Source organism: Oryctolagus cuniculus, chromosome 14 (assembly GCF_051225735.1).
Source record: "Oryctolagus cuniculus isolate XC-2025 breed Fujian yellow rabbit chromosome 14, ASM5122573v1, whole genome shotgun sequence".
NCBI classification, from domain to species: domain Eukaryota; kingdom Metazoa; phylum Chordata; class Mammalia; order Lagomorpha; family Leporidae; genus Oryctolagus; species Oryctolagus cuniculus.
Window position 1 is genome coordinate 78,332,577 of NC_142880.1, and position 16,419 is coordinate 78,348,995.

The window sequence follows — 16,419 nt, forward strand, 5'->3', positions numbered from 1 at the left end:
GATCTCATTTTTGAAAAACGTAATTAATTTATTTCAGAGGCAGAGAAACAGCCCTCATCTACCAGTTCAGTCTCCAAATGCTTACAATGGCAGGAGGTGGGCTGACTAAAACAGAGCTGGAAATGCAATCCAGGTCATTACATGAGTGGCAGTAACCCAACTATTTGAGGTATCACTGCTGCCTTCTCAGGTCTGTGTTAGCAGGAGGCTGATGCAGGAGCCATAGCTGGGAACCCAACCCAGCCACTCCAGTGTAGGATGGGGACATCTTAACCACTGGCTCCTTCATTTAAAAATTTATTCTTCATTTTATTTGGGAGGCAGAGGGAGACAAAGAAACAGGCACAGATCTTCCATCCAGTGGTTTACTCCCCACATGCCTGCCGTATCCAGGACTGGTCCAGGTCAAAGCCAGGAGTCTGGGACTGCATCTGGTTCTCCCACATGGGTTGTAAGGACTCAAGTACTTGAGCCATAACCTGCTGCCTCCCAAGACGCATGTCAGTGGGAAGCTGGATTGGATGCGGAGTAGCAGGGACTTGAACCAGGTACTCTGATATGGGCTTTGGACATCCCAAGAGGTGACGTAACAGCTGTAGCAGATGCCTGCCCCCATTTCTTTGAACATTCCCAGGAAAGGGGCCACCGCTGTTTCATTGTGGGTAAAGTCTCTGCCTGCAGTGCCGGCATCCCATGTGGCTGCTGGTTTAAGTTCTGGCTACTACTCCACTTCTGATCCAGCTCTCTGCTGTAGCCTGGGAAAGCAGTGGAAGATGGCCCAAGTCCTTGCATGGGAAACCCGGAAGAAGCACCTGGCTCTTGGCTTCCAATATGCCTAGCTCCAGCTGTTGCAGCTATTTGGGGAGTGAACTGGTGAATGGAAGATCTCTCTGTCTCTGCTTCTGCCTCTGTAACTCCACCTTTCAAATAAATCTTAAAAAAAAAAACTGACAAGAAATAGTCATTTACTTTGAAGCAAAGAGTAGCTATTTATATGTATATGTGTATGTATATAAATTCCCAGGAAAAATAGATACCCCAGCAGTCAGAATAAGCCCCACCCCTTAAGACTCACTGACACAGACTATGAAGTCCTTAAAAGCTGGTATTGCCTTATTCATTGTTGAATAATTGTGCTTGGCACTTTTGGTAGGAACATAATAAATACTTGTTGATTTAATGAATAAATGAGAAACATTTGTTAGGCTGCAGCTTAAATGAATACAGCTGTGCAAAGCTCACCAGCTCCAAGAGAAAAGAATGCTGTTGGCTTGCTGTTCCTACTTCTGGTCTTGGTTTGGGTTTCTGTAGCATCTGCAGGACAGTCTTGGCTGAAAAACAAGTCCTAGCGGAACAAGGCTGCTGTGACGGAGATCACTCTGCAGAGTCTAGACGTTTTATGCGCTGAAGGAGAGTAGTACTTCCTTTGCATGTCTGAGCTATAAAACTCACTATCCTTGTCTCTAAATACTTGGAAAAGCACACTATCGAATTGCCCCAAATACAGCCAGGACTACATCATATTTGGGATGTTCAGTGCCCATTTGCCAAGATAAACAAGAGATTCACAAATTCTCTATTCCTGAAAGTGCTCTGCTCCTTTTCTGTCTTGAAAGGCTGTGTCAGAGGTAGCTCACAAGAAGCAAAAGGGGTTGTGAAGTAGGTGAAAATTGCCTTCCAATGCAGATGTGTATAAAGCAGTTTTCTCTTGTGAGTCAGAGAGAGAACTTTATGCCAAGATTCAATAGTGCCCTGGAAATCAATCCGACGCACCTGGGACACACCTTTTCCAAAACAGTGTAGTGCTTCCCCTGAAGTAACAAGGACTTCTGCCACTTCACTTTTAATTTCCCATCCTCTCCCTGTCCTTAGGTCTGACTTTGAGCCCTGTACCCAAAATTGATGTGCTGGGATCATAATAAACCCAGACTGCAGAGAAAATGGCATTGATCTACCTTAGTGAAAATAATTATTTGACATGGGTTGTTGCTGCTCAACTGGAAGTGTTCCTGGAGTTGGAAGTGTGAGTGAAATCGGGGCCTGGTGTGTAGCATGTTGTGGGAAGTCACCTCCCACCCTGCCCCTGGCAGCTTCAGTCTCGGACACAACTGAAGCTTCCTGAATCCGTGAGTCATGTAAAATCAAGAAAAGAACCATGAGGTCATTGAAAAAATCTATACTCTTTTGCAACAGGACAATCAAGAAGTTGATCAATCCAACATTTATTTGGCATACGTTTCTTTTTTTTTCCCCACAAAGAATATATTTTGGTTGACTGCTAGCAAAAAGCAGAAATTCATAGAATCACATTTAATTTGTCATTCAGAATTCATTTCCCCAACATATCTGTCATCTGTGATCAAGACTTGACCCTTTCCACATTAGGTTAAACATCATCTGGAGACAGCTATTTTATCCCCCAGTGTGATTCCTTGTCCAGCCAGGAAAGCAGTTCATAGCAGAAAATAGAATTCTTGATTCTAATATTTTTCATTTACTCTTGTGCTTCTTGGAAACAGATTTCATCTCCATGTCCTATCTGTCAGCATAAATGGCTTTCTCACTCATACTTTAAGATAAACTAATTCTCAGGCTAATGTTTAAAAACATAACAACAACCATAGGTAGTTATAATTCTAATCATTCTAATATTTTAGAGATTAACAATTATAGGTTTGTTCTCACTCTTTCAAACTCCCTGTGCCAGGTATTAATCTTAAGACCTACAATAATTGATGCATTTAATCTATGCAATACACTTTGAAGTAGATATCCTAAACTCCCATTTTACAGATAAGAAAACTGAAGCATTAGATGTTGAGGAACCTGTAAGGGTGATACTTTAATGATGATACCACCTAGACAGTGTTCCTCCAGACATCACTCTTAACCAGACCCTCCAGAGGCTCTTATAGAAGCAAAATTCTTTGACAGGTATGTGAATTGGAAATATCTTCTCCCTGCCCATAACCTGTGTTTTCATTTTGCTATGAGAAGATGTCAGACCTCTGGTTTTTAATTTTTAGTCAAAAACATTGTCAAATTCTTATTTTTATGAATTTTGGTTTAAAATCATATTTAATAAATATTTGATTAACTCAAGGCCACAAAAGTTTTTTCTAAAAGTTGCACAGTTTTAGGCTTAAAAAGTAGGTCTATGACCCTTTCTAATTGTTTATATGATGAGAGATATATATTAAACGTTTATTTTACTTTGAGTATTTATACTCAATTATAAAAATTAAAAGAAAAATAAGGAACAGGAGGAAGGGTGGGACCATGAGCAGGAGGTAGGGTAGGGTAAGATGTATCATTATGCTCTTAAATCTGTATATACAAAATACATGAAATTTGTTCACCTTATATAGAAAGGTTAAAAAACCCACAAAAAAAACTGAGATCACAGTTTTATGACTTTCTTATAAAAAAGTACATGAAGTTGAAATCTGCCCATATGTATCTTTTAAAGTGATTTTGTTCTGCTGTGTCATACTTCACTCCAGTTCTGTTTTCCTCAGTTTTTTTTAGGACATTCACTTCCATTTCTTTCAATCATTCTTCACTTGACAAGATTTTCAATCACGCATTAACTTGCTCCTTGTCTTCTGTTCCATGAAGCGGTCTAGTTTTTATGCTTTTAAATATGGCTCCCAGGAATTAACACCATAACCCAGGTACTATCTCCTTGCCAGTAACTGCAGGGTACCTGAGCTTTTCTAGCACCCAACTCAGATTGCTGATTGCTAGATAAGTTGGGTGACTGTGGGGCTATGAGACCTGACTATGTCTTTAACTGTATCATCCACAGTTCAGCTGATGAGACTTTTTAAAAAGGTTCATTTGTTTGTTTATTTGAAAGGCAGAGCAACACAGAAGGAGATAAACACACACACACACACACACACACACACACACACACAGCTCTTCCATGTGCTGGTTCTCTCCCCAAATGGCTGCAACAGACAGACCTGGCCAGGGCAAAGCCAGAAGCCAGGAACTCCATCCTGTTTTCCCACATGGGTGGCAGGTGCCCAAGTATTTGAGCCATTTACTGATGCCTTCCCAGTGCATTATCAGGGAGCTGGGCTCAAACTGACACCCTGATATGGGATGCTGGCATTGCAGGTGCAGCTTAACTAAATGCCTCACAATGCCAGCCCTGATACTTTTTCTTCTTAACTTAATATGGGAAAAAGCATGTCATCTGCGTGTAAAACCAGTAGTTTGAGAATTCTTGTCTTGGCTCATTAATGCTGCTGACTCTTCACTTCTGAAAAGCTTCCTTTGGTTTCAGTTTTCCCCTTGCACTTTATCTTTCTATTTTCTTGCTATCATTCTCTCTGTCTTTGCCTCTCCTTATGCTGTCATCTAGAAGATTCTTTTGATGTTCCTGTAGAAATCAAACTTAAAAAGAGAGGGAATCTGGCCTCAATAACAGGCAGCCATGGCCAGCAGGTAGAGAAAAATGCTGCAGATCACCGCACCATTGCTGACAAAGTCTCCTGAAATGGACGGTGTCTTAATAGAAAGGAAAAAAATTCAGGGACAATCCATTATATGTTTTTCAGAGAATTATATTGATCAAAAAGTTTTTCCTTGAGCTGAAATCTGTCACTATATGATTTCTACCAGGATTTCAGTCTGCTCTGTCAACTTTCACTCTAATTCTGTTCTCAAATATTTGAGGACAGATATTTATTTCTATTTCTTCAATCATTCATCATATTTGGGGCTTTCAACCTCTCATTAACATTCTGTGCAAGTAGAGGGAGGTCCAGTTGGTCCATATGCTCTTAAAAAATGTGACTCCAAGCAATAAACACCATAGACCAGCTGTGATCCACCTACTATAATTGCAGATTACATAAAGCTTTCCAGCAGCCAAGTCAGACTTCTGGTTTCTATTGAAATACGATCCAGCCAGGTCTCTCTCATGTGATGCTCACACAACGACTTTATTGTAACATGGGTAGCAGAAATTTACATTTGCATCTATTAAGTTTCACCAACCATGTCATCCTAACAGTTGTTAGTGTGCAGGCACTTTCACAGACATTATCTCATTTAATCCTCTCAGAATGTTGATTTTGGCCCATAGCTGCTGCTTAGTCTATAAGATCACTCCTGGGTGCTAGTATTTCGTGTATTTACGATCAATACTGGAGTTTTTCAACACAACTTAGGAACTGAAGGAAGATGGACTGTGTACTGGCAAAAAACTGTGTATAGAGCAATGCACTAGTAGGCTGAATGCGCAGAGGTGTGGAATATGATCCCTGCATGGACTAAAATTATTGTTAGGTTGAGGGAACACAGAGAAAGAACCAATGAGTGATGTTTCATGGCAATTCTTAACAGCATTTATGACAATAGAATAATATTTTCTCCAAAATGTGCACAAACGTTTTCTTTCTGTGACAATATAATTGTAGTCAAATGAAGAGCTTGTCAAGTCATGGATCAAATACAGTGCCTGCGTTTGACCAAACTCCTTTCGCCTCATACGTTTGTATTAGTCTTTTCAAGTCCTGTTCTCACAGCAATTCTTTCTCACTATGGAAATATGAAACCTTTGTGGTTCAAGGTGGTGTGCTCTGATTATTGGGCTGCTGCCTGGTCTGCATGATTAGCCTGAGAGTCATGCTGTCGGCAGCATTGTTCATGCAGTGACTATCATCCCCACCTCATTCCATTGCTTCTTCTCCCTATATAAGGAGAATACTATGTCTTGTTTGTTTCCCTGCCATATTCTTATTGTCTTAGGTCATAGAAGATGTGTAGGGATTTTTTCCTCTTTAAAATAGTGTGAGTACTGCTTAGCTAGAGAATATAATTACAAATCTAATATTTTATTAAAATTAGATGCCAAGTTTCCAATTTTGAATAGAACATTCTCGTGTTGACTACATTGTTAAAAAATTTACCAAATCCAAAGGAAGTAAGTTGTATAATATTCATGATATATATTCTGTTTATAGGAGTAGCACAATCTAATATTGAATGAGGGTATATAAAATGTAGTTGATTTGCAAAAAAATTCATAAATAGTGCTTAGAATTTGATCTATACATTTTATTAAGTAGATTTGATATGGCAATCATTTAGAAACCAGGATAGCTGCTAATAAATTATCTGAGATTTTGCATTGGTTTAAGACAGTCTTAGCAGAGTGTGTATGTATCTATGTCATCTGTGTCTCAAAGAGGGAACAGTGTGATGCCTGTGGGTGGCTGGAAAGGACAGAGCATGGAAAAAACCTGTTATCCTAAGTCACAACCTCTCCCTTTGGTATCACATCAACATTGATAAATGTGAACACAAACAAAAAATATTATGGAAAAATTTTGTTAGTGGATGAAGACAAAAACTAAACATAAAAGCCCTTTCATGAGTGGAAAACAGAGTGTAGTTTTTAAAAGTTGGAAGCAGTTGCTGTTGAGCCTGTGGAAATGGTTCGTTTGCAACTATTTCTCCTCTCAGGAACTGATGTAGATATTGAATTCAACCTCTGCACATTTACTTGCTTGATTCATCAACATTTCTATTCATGTGAGTGACCTCAGCACTTCATGCCAATCAGTAGGTATAATTTATTTCATTGACTGCAGATAACTTCTCTTTATGGTAGGTATTTCTGCCTCCATTAGCAGATGAAGAAAGGCAATATGCTGGAGGACTTTCAGTTTGGAATTGGTAGAATCACAATCCAGATCCATGTGGCTGTTGAGCCCACATTTTCCCACCCCTCTTGCACTTCCCCATCCTCTCTTGGATTCTTTCTATTCTGTTTCCCTTGTGACTCATGAACTTGAGCACCTCTTCTAGATCTTGTTTCCTAATAGTTACTTTAACACTCTGTAGTAGTAAATGGTCGGCCGGCACCGTGGCTCACTAGGCTAATCCTCCGCCTTGTGGCCCCGGCACACCGGGTTCTAGTCCCGGTCGGGGCGCCGGATTCTGTCCCGGTTTCCCCCCTTCCAGGCCAGCTCTCTGCTATGGCCTGGGAGTGCAGTGGAGGATGGCCCAAGTGCTTGGGCCCTGCACCCCATGGGAGACCAGGAGAAGTACCTGGCTCCTGCCTTCGGATCAGCGCGATGCGCCGCCGCAGCATGCCACCTGCGGCGGCCATTGGAGGGTGAACCAACGGCAAAAGGAAGACCTTTCTCTCTGTCTCTCTCTCTCACTGTCCACTCTGCCTGTCAAAAAAAAAAAAACATAGTAAATGGTCAGCATTCCCAAAAAACGAGAGAGATGTTAGTGAAGCTTGTGTCTAACCCTTCTTCTCCTGAACCCAGGGCAGAATGAGTTGGCTCCTGCTTCTGTTTCTGAGGAAGAGTTCAGATAGCCACTTAGCCATCTCATCCACTGGCATCTTCACAAAGAGCAAATCCACCGCTGGATCATGTCATCAGCCTTATGTCAGGGAAGACTGCCTGTTATTCAAACATGTTCCACCTTCAGATGCCATATGTGGAATCCCATGCTTTCCGCATTATCTAAATAGTCAGCATTAGAAGAATCAGCAGTCCTTCCACTCCTGTCTGAAAAGCTTGGAGAAATGGTAGTACTAGCTCAGTCACCACAGGTGTTCCTAGTCTAGGCTTTCATCTTGGCTTCTGCAGCAATTTGAAGATTTAGCTTCATTCATAGCTTGGTAGTGCTATTCATGAATAGAAATTTGTGTTGCATTTGAAATTAATTTGAAGTTATTGCATTTAATGTTGATAAACCAAGGGACAAAATAAGTATCCTGGACAGCACTCAGTTCACTTTTCTTTGGAAAATGGGTACTGTTTTTGTCACCACGTTTCTCCAGTCAGGCAAGGGGGTATAATTGTTAAATACCCATTCCAGCTCTTTGTTTCCACTGCACTTTATTATTATTATTATTATTATTATTATTATTATTATTTAGGATTTATTTGAAAGGAAGAATGACTCAGAGAGAGGGAGAGACAGATCTTGTATCTGCTGCATCACCCTCCAAATGGCTGAAATGGCCAAGCCTGGGCAAGACTGAAGCCAGGAATTCCATCCATATCTCCCTTGTGGGAGGCAGGGGCCCAAGCACTTGGGACATCTTCTGTTGTTTTCCAAGGCACATTAGCAGGGGACTGGATCAGAAGTAGAGCAGCCAAGATTCATACTGGTACTCATGAGATGCTGGCATCACAGGCGGTAGCTTAATTCACTGTACCACAATGCTGGTTCCTCCATTTGTAGCTTTTTACATTAAGATGGTGAGTTTACAACTTGACTTACTCTTAAAACTCTTCAATACTATCTCTGTATCTTTGAGATAAGTCTACAGTCACAGCCGTTTTCATTCTCTAACCTAACTTCTTATTTTTATTCAAAAATAGATATAAGTAGAACACTATTCAAAATTGAAAGGCTGCCATTCCTTAGAAGTTCTTATCAAAAAGTGTTACCTTTTTGTTCACTAAAAGTTTTACTTTTGAGAGGCTCTAATTGTAAAATTTGCTTCTATTTTTACTTTTATTCACACAGTCTTTCAACAAGTACAAGTATTAACTGGACTGCCTGTTAGGGACAACATCAGTTACCAAGAATTCCGAGCTGAGAACAACCAACACCACCCCAGTCTTCACCTAGTGACTTTGAAACTACAATAAGATTTTGAAACAAAGTTTACTGCAAATTTGTCTTTCCTCATTAGTTTTTATATACCTTGTAGAATTTCTTCATTTTATTTAATATTAATATTTAAATGCCTCTCTAATAAAACTTACTCATAATTAAAGGGAAATTAGACTTGAAGAAACTTCTTTTGTCTTTTGTCTGTAAACATTTGTGACAGTACTGGAGTTAATTGAAAATGTATATAAATGTGATGAGCAAGATTATTTATAGAAAGTATAGGTGAATAAACAGAGAGAGCAATCACATTTGTTATTAAAAACATATCTATTTGAAATTAATTCAACTTTTACCGTTCAAGCACAGGTCAATGACAGTATTTTGATGATAATATATGAATCTAAGTATAAGAAAAGTAATTAAATTTATTATGTCTTTAATAAACAAATACACATCTCTGTCTTGGCTGAATAATTGTTGTCCTAATAATGTTTTCTTTTTTTTTCTTTCAAATTTTTATTTAATGAATATAAATTTCCAAAGTACAGCTTATAGATTACAATGGCTTGCCCCCCATAATGTCCCTCCCACCCGCAACCCTCCCCTTTCCTACTCCCTCTCCCCTTCCATTCACATCAAGATTCATTTTTGATCTCTTTATATACAGAAGATCAGTTTAGCATACATTAAGTAAAGATTTCAACAGTTTGCTCCCACACAGAAACATAAAGTGAAAAATACTGTTTGAGTACTCGTTATAGCATTAAATCTCAATGTACAGCACACTAAGGACAAAGATCCTACATGAGGAGTAAGTGTACAGTGACTCCTGTTGTTGACTTAACAAATTGACACTCTTGTTTATGGCCTCAGTAATCACCCTAGGCTCTTGTCATGAGCTGCCAAGGCTATGGAAGCCCCCTGAGTTCACTGACTCTGATCATATTTAGACAAGGCCATGGTCAAAGTGGAAGTTCTCTCCTCCCTTCAGAGAAAGGTACCTCCTTCTTTGATGACCCATTCTTTCCACTGGGATCTCACTCGCAGAGATCTTTCATTTAGTTTTTTTTTTTTTTTTTTTTTTTTTCCCCAGAGTGTCTTGGCTTTCCATGCCTGAAATACTCTCATGGGCTTTTCAGCCGGATCCGCATGCCTTAAGGGCTGATTCTGAGGCCAGAGTGCTGTTTAGGACATCTGCCATTCTATGGGTCTGCTGTGTATCTCACTTCCCATGTTGGATCATTCTCTCCCTTTTTTATTCTATCAGCTAGTATTTGCAGACACTATTCTTGTTTCTGTGATCCCTTTGGTTCTTAGTCCTATCATTATGATCAGTTGTGAGCAGAAATTGATCACTGGGACTAGTGAGATGGCATTGGTACATGCCACCTTGATGGGATTGAATTGGAATCCCCTGGTATGTTTCTAACTCTACCATTTGAGGTAAGTCAGCTTGAGCATGTCCCGAATTGCACATCTCTTCCCTCTCTTATTCCCACTCTTACATTTAACAGCGATCACTTTTCAGTTAAGTTTCATCACTTAAGAAGAATTGTGTATTGATTACAGTATTCAACCAAAAGTATTAAGTAGAACAAACAAAAAAAAATACTAAGAGGAATAACATTGGTTGAACTCTGTAATTAACACACAATTATTCTTAGGTGTTTAAATTTTAACTGAAAAGTGATCCCTGTTAGGAATTTGGAAAACATTATGCTGAGTGTAATAAGCCAATCCCAAAGGGACAAATACCACTTGTTCTCCTTGATAGGTGACAACTAACTGAGCACCAAAAAGGAAACCTGTTAAAGTGAAATGAACACTAGGAGAAACGGTGACTTGATCAGCCCTCACCCTGTTGATGAGCAACTTGATATGTTATTCTGAATAATGTTTTCAAGATAAAAACAACCAAGCAGTAGAGATAGAAGCAACTAATTACTTACTCAGAAATCTCATATTGAACCCTGATATTCTGTCAGGTCGGTATCAGGCTCTGGGAATATGAAGTTTATGTTCTTCCCTCAAACCATTCACACTGCAGAATAATTTAGTCACTGATTTTATGTATAGGCAGATTTTCACTGAGCACCTGCTCAGAGCTAAGAATGCATCAATGAACCAAACAAGGCTGGTTCCTCCCTTAATGGAGTACACAGTCCAGTAGGGGAACATCATTACCCATCAGATTTTCAAGCAAGTGTATGTGGAATCATTACATAGAATCTGAATATGCAATGAAGTACATGGTTATATAAACTTATGTACTTGGGGAGTAGGCTTTGGTCAATAAAATCAGAATTGTCAATTATGTTGAAATCTGAAGTATAAGTAGAAGTGAGTAGATTTTCTTAGGAGGATAGGAGGAAATAGAATGTTACTAGCAGAAGATTCTATTTATGTCTTTCCAAACCATACGTTGTACATTAGAATGTGATCTTACTGGGAAATATATCCCTCCTCCCATATCTATAGGGGATGTGTTCTAAGACCCCCAGTGGGTACCTGAAACTATGGATACTATCAAGCCCCAATCCACACATCTTATATTTTTTTACTTATATAGATACCCATGAGAAAGTTTAATTTATAAATTAGGCATAGCAAGTGACTAGTGAAATAACTAAGAATAGCATAGAATAATATTCTAGAATAAAAGTTATATAAATGTGTTCTCTCTTTTTCACCCTTTTTGAGACAATGTGAGATGATACAATATCTTTATGATAAGATAATGTGAAATGAATGATACAAACATTGTGACTTAATGTTGGGCTACTAATGAGTTTCTGATAATTTGTCAGGACGATCTCTGAGCCATGGTTGATACTGGTAGTTGGGTGTCAGGAGCAGATGATGTTGATGGCATTTAATACTTCTGGTCCTCAGTTGACTGCAGGTAACTGAAACTGCAAAAATGTGAAATTGCATAAAGGGGGAGCATTGTAGGGCCATTGCAGATATAATCAATTAAGATAAAGCCATACTGGGCTGGATGGGATCTCATTCCCATATGACTAGTGTCCTTATCCAAAGAGAAGAGACAGACTGGGAAGACCTCCAAGTGAGGGGTGAGTCAGGTTGGAGTTATGCAGCTACAACCCAAGGAACACCTGCAACTACCAGGAGTTAGAAGAGCTACAGAAGGATATTGCCCTAGAGACTCCAGAGTGTATCCTTGCCAGCACCTCAGTGGGATTTCTAATCCCCAGAAATATTAGACAGCCAAGTTCTGTTGTTTTAAGCTCTCAGTTTGTGGTTGCTTGTTACTGCAGCCTAGAAAGCTAATAGAGCCAGTATATGTAGAAGTTCTGTGGCCATGCAAAACTTTCAAACCTAAGGAACCAGAAAAAATCCAGGGTGGCTGAACTGTACTGTGTAGCAGAAGTAGGGTTGCTGGACATATACAAGGAAGCCAGTTAAATCTGAGTTTCAGATAAACAGCAATGCTCTCAAAATATTCCACATTACTTCTAAAATCTTCTGAAACCTTTGGTTGTTTACATGAAATTCAAATTTAACTAGGTATCTTGTAGTCTTATATGCTAACCTTTCAACAACAGATAGAGGACGCTTGGTGAAAGGTGATGTGAAAGAGTGTTTAAGGGCTTCTCCATGGTTATTGAAATAGAATGGCTTTGTGGGAGGTGAGGGAAAGATGACACCAGATATAGGGAAGACTACAGAAGTTTAGAATGAATTGTCAAAGAGAAATGCTCCAGGCACTGGGTGTAGGAGTGGGAGAATCAAAAGTTGATAGAGGTGTTTTTTTTGTTTTGTTTTGTTTTGTTGTTGTTTTTTTTTTTTTTTTACCATGAAACATATTCATTCATATTTACGAGCCACATAACAGAATTCAGCTGAAAGTTTCATTATACAAGAGGAGAAAAAAGAAGGAATATCAAATATTTAAAGATCATGAGAGGCAAAAATTGATAGCATCCAAAGAGAGTGTGAATTTAGAGGAGAGTCATGCCCTCCACTGTAACAAAAGCCACAAAGATAGCAAAGATTCAGGTGGGTTTTTTTGTGTGTTTAATATTAGGCAAATAGTATTTGGAAATTGTCATCGATAGTCTCTGTTCTTTAAAAACTAAGAGACAAGTTCATGATAAATATCAAAAGGATCAAGATTTTGCAGAGGTTTGAAGGTAGAAAAGAAGCCTTAATGAATCATTGTGATTTGTCTAAGCAATCCAAGAAGCTGACATGCAGTGTAAGTGGCACATTTGAATTTTAATCTCAACAGATTCACAATAAATAAATGCTTTTTCTTAATGGAAAACATTTGTATGGAAACATGGAACAGAAAGTAATTAATTGTGGTAGAAGGACAGAGTCCTGGTGATGAAAAAGAAGTGGCAACAACTGTGCTAACCTGATCATGAGTAATGAGTGGGATTTTCCTGGTGTATAGAAGGTGGTAGGAGGAAAATCTTACTTCATATACAAGGAAATAGAGGCAGAGAGATAAAAGGTGTTTGTTACTGAGTCCTTATCATGCCTGTAATAAGCTCAAATTCTTCTTTTGGAAAGGCAAAGAAAAGATAAGAAATGTTCCATGAATTCATGTAAAGAGAAGCCTGTTGAAGGTTTCAGAGAAGAGGGGCTGGGCTTGAATGGATAAAGCCTAGGTTTAGATTCAAGGCTTTCTTTGTATGTGCCTCAGAATATTTTAAAAATTGGGTTTATTTCCTTTAAACGTTCTCTATTCATGTTATCATGATACTAATGTATTTGAAGTTCCTAATCTTATTACAGAGGCTATCACATTTATATTTCAGTCGGGGAATGTCATGTCCTTGGACCAGAAGGAAGCTCAGAAATTAAATTCATTGAGCAAATATATATGAGATACCAATTCTGCACTTGCATGTGAACCATCTATATCAAAGATAGCACTAGGTGCCTTGGATTCAGTGCCAAGTGGGATGGTACTCATGGCTCCCTAGGAGAGTGTGGAGAGTGATGTGAGCATGGTGGCTGAAGGGATCAAAGCACCATGGGACGGCTGAAGCTTAGCTGTGACCCAGGCCTAACACTTCATGCTTCAAGCACATCCTGTGTTCTTCCATTAATGTATCAGTGGGCTTTTTTTAAAAAAAAATATTTATTTATTTATTTGAAAGGCAGGGTTAAGGATGGAGAGGGGAGAGGCGAGAGAGAAAGAGAGAGAGAATATCTTCTATCTGTTGGTTCAATGGCTGGGGCTGGGCCAGGCTGAACCTAGGAGCCTTTTTCTGGATCTCATGGATGGCAGGCCCAAAGCACTTGTGCCATCTTCTACTTTTCCCAGGCCATTAGCAGGGAGCTGGATTGGAAGTGGAACAGCTGGGACTTGAAGAGGCACCCATATACGATGCTGGCGTTTCAGGCATCAGTGGGGGCTTTACCTGCTACACAAGTCCCCTTAAAGTCTTTTAACCCAACTTACACTTTTATAAATTACACAATGAAAATCTTTTGCATACCCCTTAAATGTGTTTTCTGGATGTAGTACTCTCACCCAGGGTCCCTCATTGAGTCATAGGTAAGGATTTTCTAGTATATGGGAAATGCTCTTCTGGATTTTTGATATTTTTCTGTGGTTTGCAGTTTTGTAAGGATAATCAGAACCTTGGAGTTTTTGTATAGTAATTTCTGTAGTATATTGGTGTGGTAAATTAGTAATTTGAAAGTCTATTCTTTATTTTATTATTATAATCTTAAATGTTTTATTGTTTAGATGTCCTTATTTATGAAATAATAGTGGTCACCTGTGAGGTTGTTGAAACTTTGTTTTCTTTTTTTTAATATCCGTGTTCACCAGGGATTTTTCAATATTGTTGGATCTATGAACTTTGGAGATCTGGGACACTTCAGGTTCAAAGAGCTGCAGTTTCTCTACAGAGGACTGAAGTCAAGGCTGTTTCAGGTTACCATTGCCACACAGCACACTGAGGTGGAGATGCGAGGACTCTGGGTAGGAGAAGCCTTAACGTTTGCATGCATGAACATCCAGATGAGTAGATCCAATTGAAAGCACTCTATTTCACTGCAGGCAGGGGTTAGAAGCCCTTTGCTTGGAGAGGGTTTGGTTTGAGATACAACAGCCAGACATGTATTCATCTCCTCCTGCAGAGAAACACAGCACAGAATAACAGCCTTAGACCACTGAGCATCAGTAGCTCTGCCAGAAAACACATCATATCTCACTTTTCCATTCCCAGGCAACCAGTGGTAAGATTTTTATCATGGTTATTCCTTCATCACATGGGTGTAAATACTGCTCTGGGCTTGTCTCTCTCTTTTTTTTTTTTTTTTTTGACAGGCAGAGCGTACAGTGAGAGAGAGAGAGAGAGAGAGAGAGAAAGAGAGGAAGGTCTTCCTTTGCCGTTGGTTCACCCTCCAATGGCCGCCACGGCCGGCGCGCTGCAGCAGTGCACCGCAGCCAGCGCACCGCGCTGATCCGAAGCCAGGAGCCAGGTGCTTCTCCTGGTCTCCCATGGGGTGCAGGGCCCAAGAACTTGGGCCATCCTCCACTGCACTCCCGGGCCATAGCAGAGAGCTGGCCTGGAAGAGGAGCAACTGGGACAGAATCTGGCGCCCCAACCGGGACTAGAACCTGGTGTGCCGGTGCTGCAGGTGGAGGATTAGCCTATTGAGCCATGGCGCCGGCCTCTGGGCTTGTCTTAATTGAGATGGAAGAAGTCCTAGGCACCTACCCATCAGTCTTTCTTTATAAGGTCTGAGACAGATCTTGCTTTCCTCCATTGTTGGCCACTTATTCTTTGAAACTGGTTAGGAAAAATTTGACCATCTCTACTTGAAACAGGAGATGAAGCCACATTTTTGGGCTATTAAACAAATAACAAATTAAATCAGTTATAATCTTGCTAAAATTGATGGGTAAGGAGTCTTCCATCATAACTAGGGGATTACAGAATTACTCTTTTAACTCTAACTCAAGGCTTTGGTGTAGATGGGTTCTAAAAGAGTTAGTAAAGAAGATGGGGAGGGGCAGTGCTGTGGCATAGCAAGTAAAGCTGCCCTCTGAGTGCTGGTATCCCATATGGGCGCTGGCTTGAGTCCTGGTTGCTCCACTTCTGATCCATCTCTCTGCTAATGTCCTGGGAAGGCAGTGGAGGATGACCCGCATCCTTGGGACCTTGCATACCCATGGGAGACCCAGGGGAGGCTCCTGGCTCCTGGCTTTGGATCAGCCCAGCCCTGGCCATTGCAGCCATTTGGGGAGTGAATCAGCAGATGGAAGACCCCTCTCTCTTTCTCTTTCTATCTCTGCCTCTCTGTAACCGTGCCTTTCAAATAAATGAATAAATCTTTTTTTAAAAAAGTACATGGGACTTTAATGATTGGAGAAATGAGCAAGTGTATGAAAATGGATTGTCCTCTTGGCTACCATATCTTCATTGTCAATGCCTTTTTATTCCAGCTTTTGTCTTTTGATATGGTTTAATCATAGCCTTAACAACTGTCCTGCCAATACATGAACATACTACCCTTAAACAATTTATGGTAGGGCCTTGCATTATGGTAAAATGGGTTAAACCACTGCCTATAGCGCCTGGTTCTAGTGCTGGATGCTTCACTTCTTATTCAGCTCCCTTTTAATGCACCTGGGAAAGCAGCAGATAATGACCTAAGTGCTTGGGTCTCTGCCAGGAAATCAGGAGACCTAGACAGAGTTCAAGGTTCCTGGCCATATTCTGGGCCAGCTCTAGTTATTGTGCCCATTTGGGAAGTGAACCATCAGATGGAATATTTCTCTCTCTCTCCCCCTTTCTCTGTAACTGTGCCTTCAAATAATCAATAAAT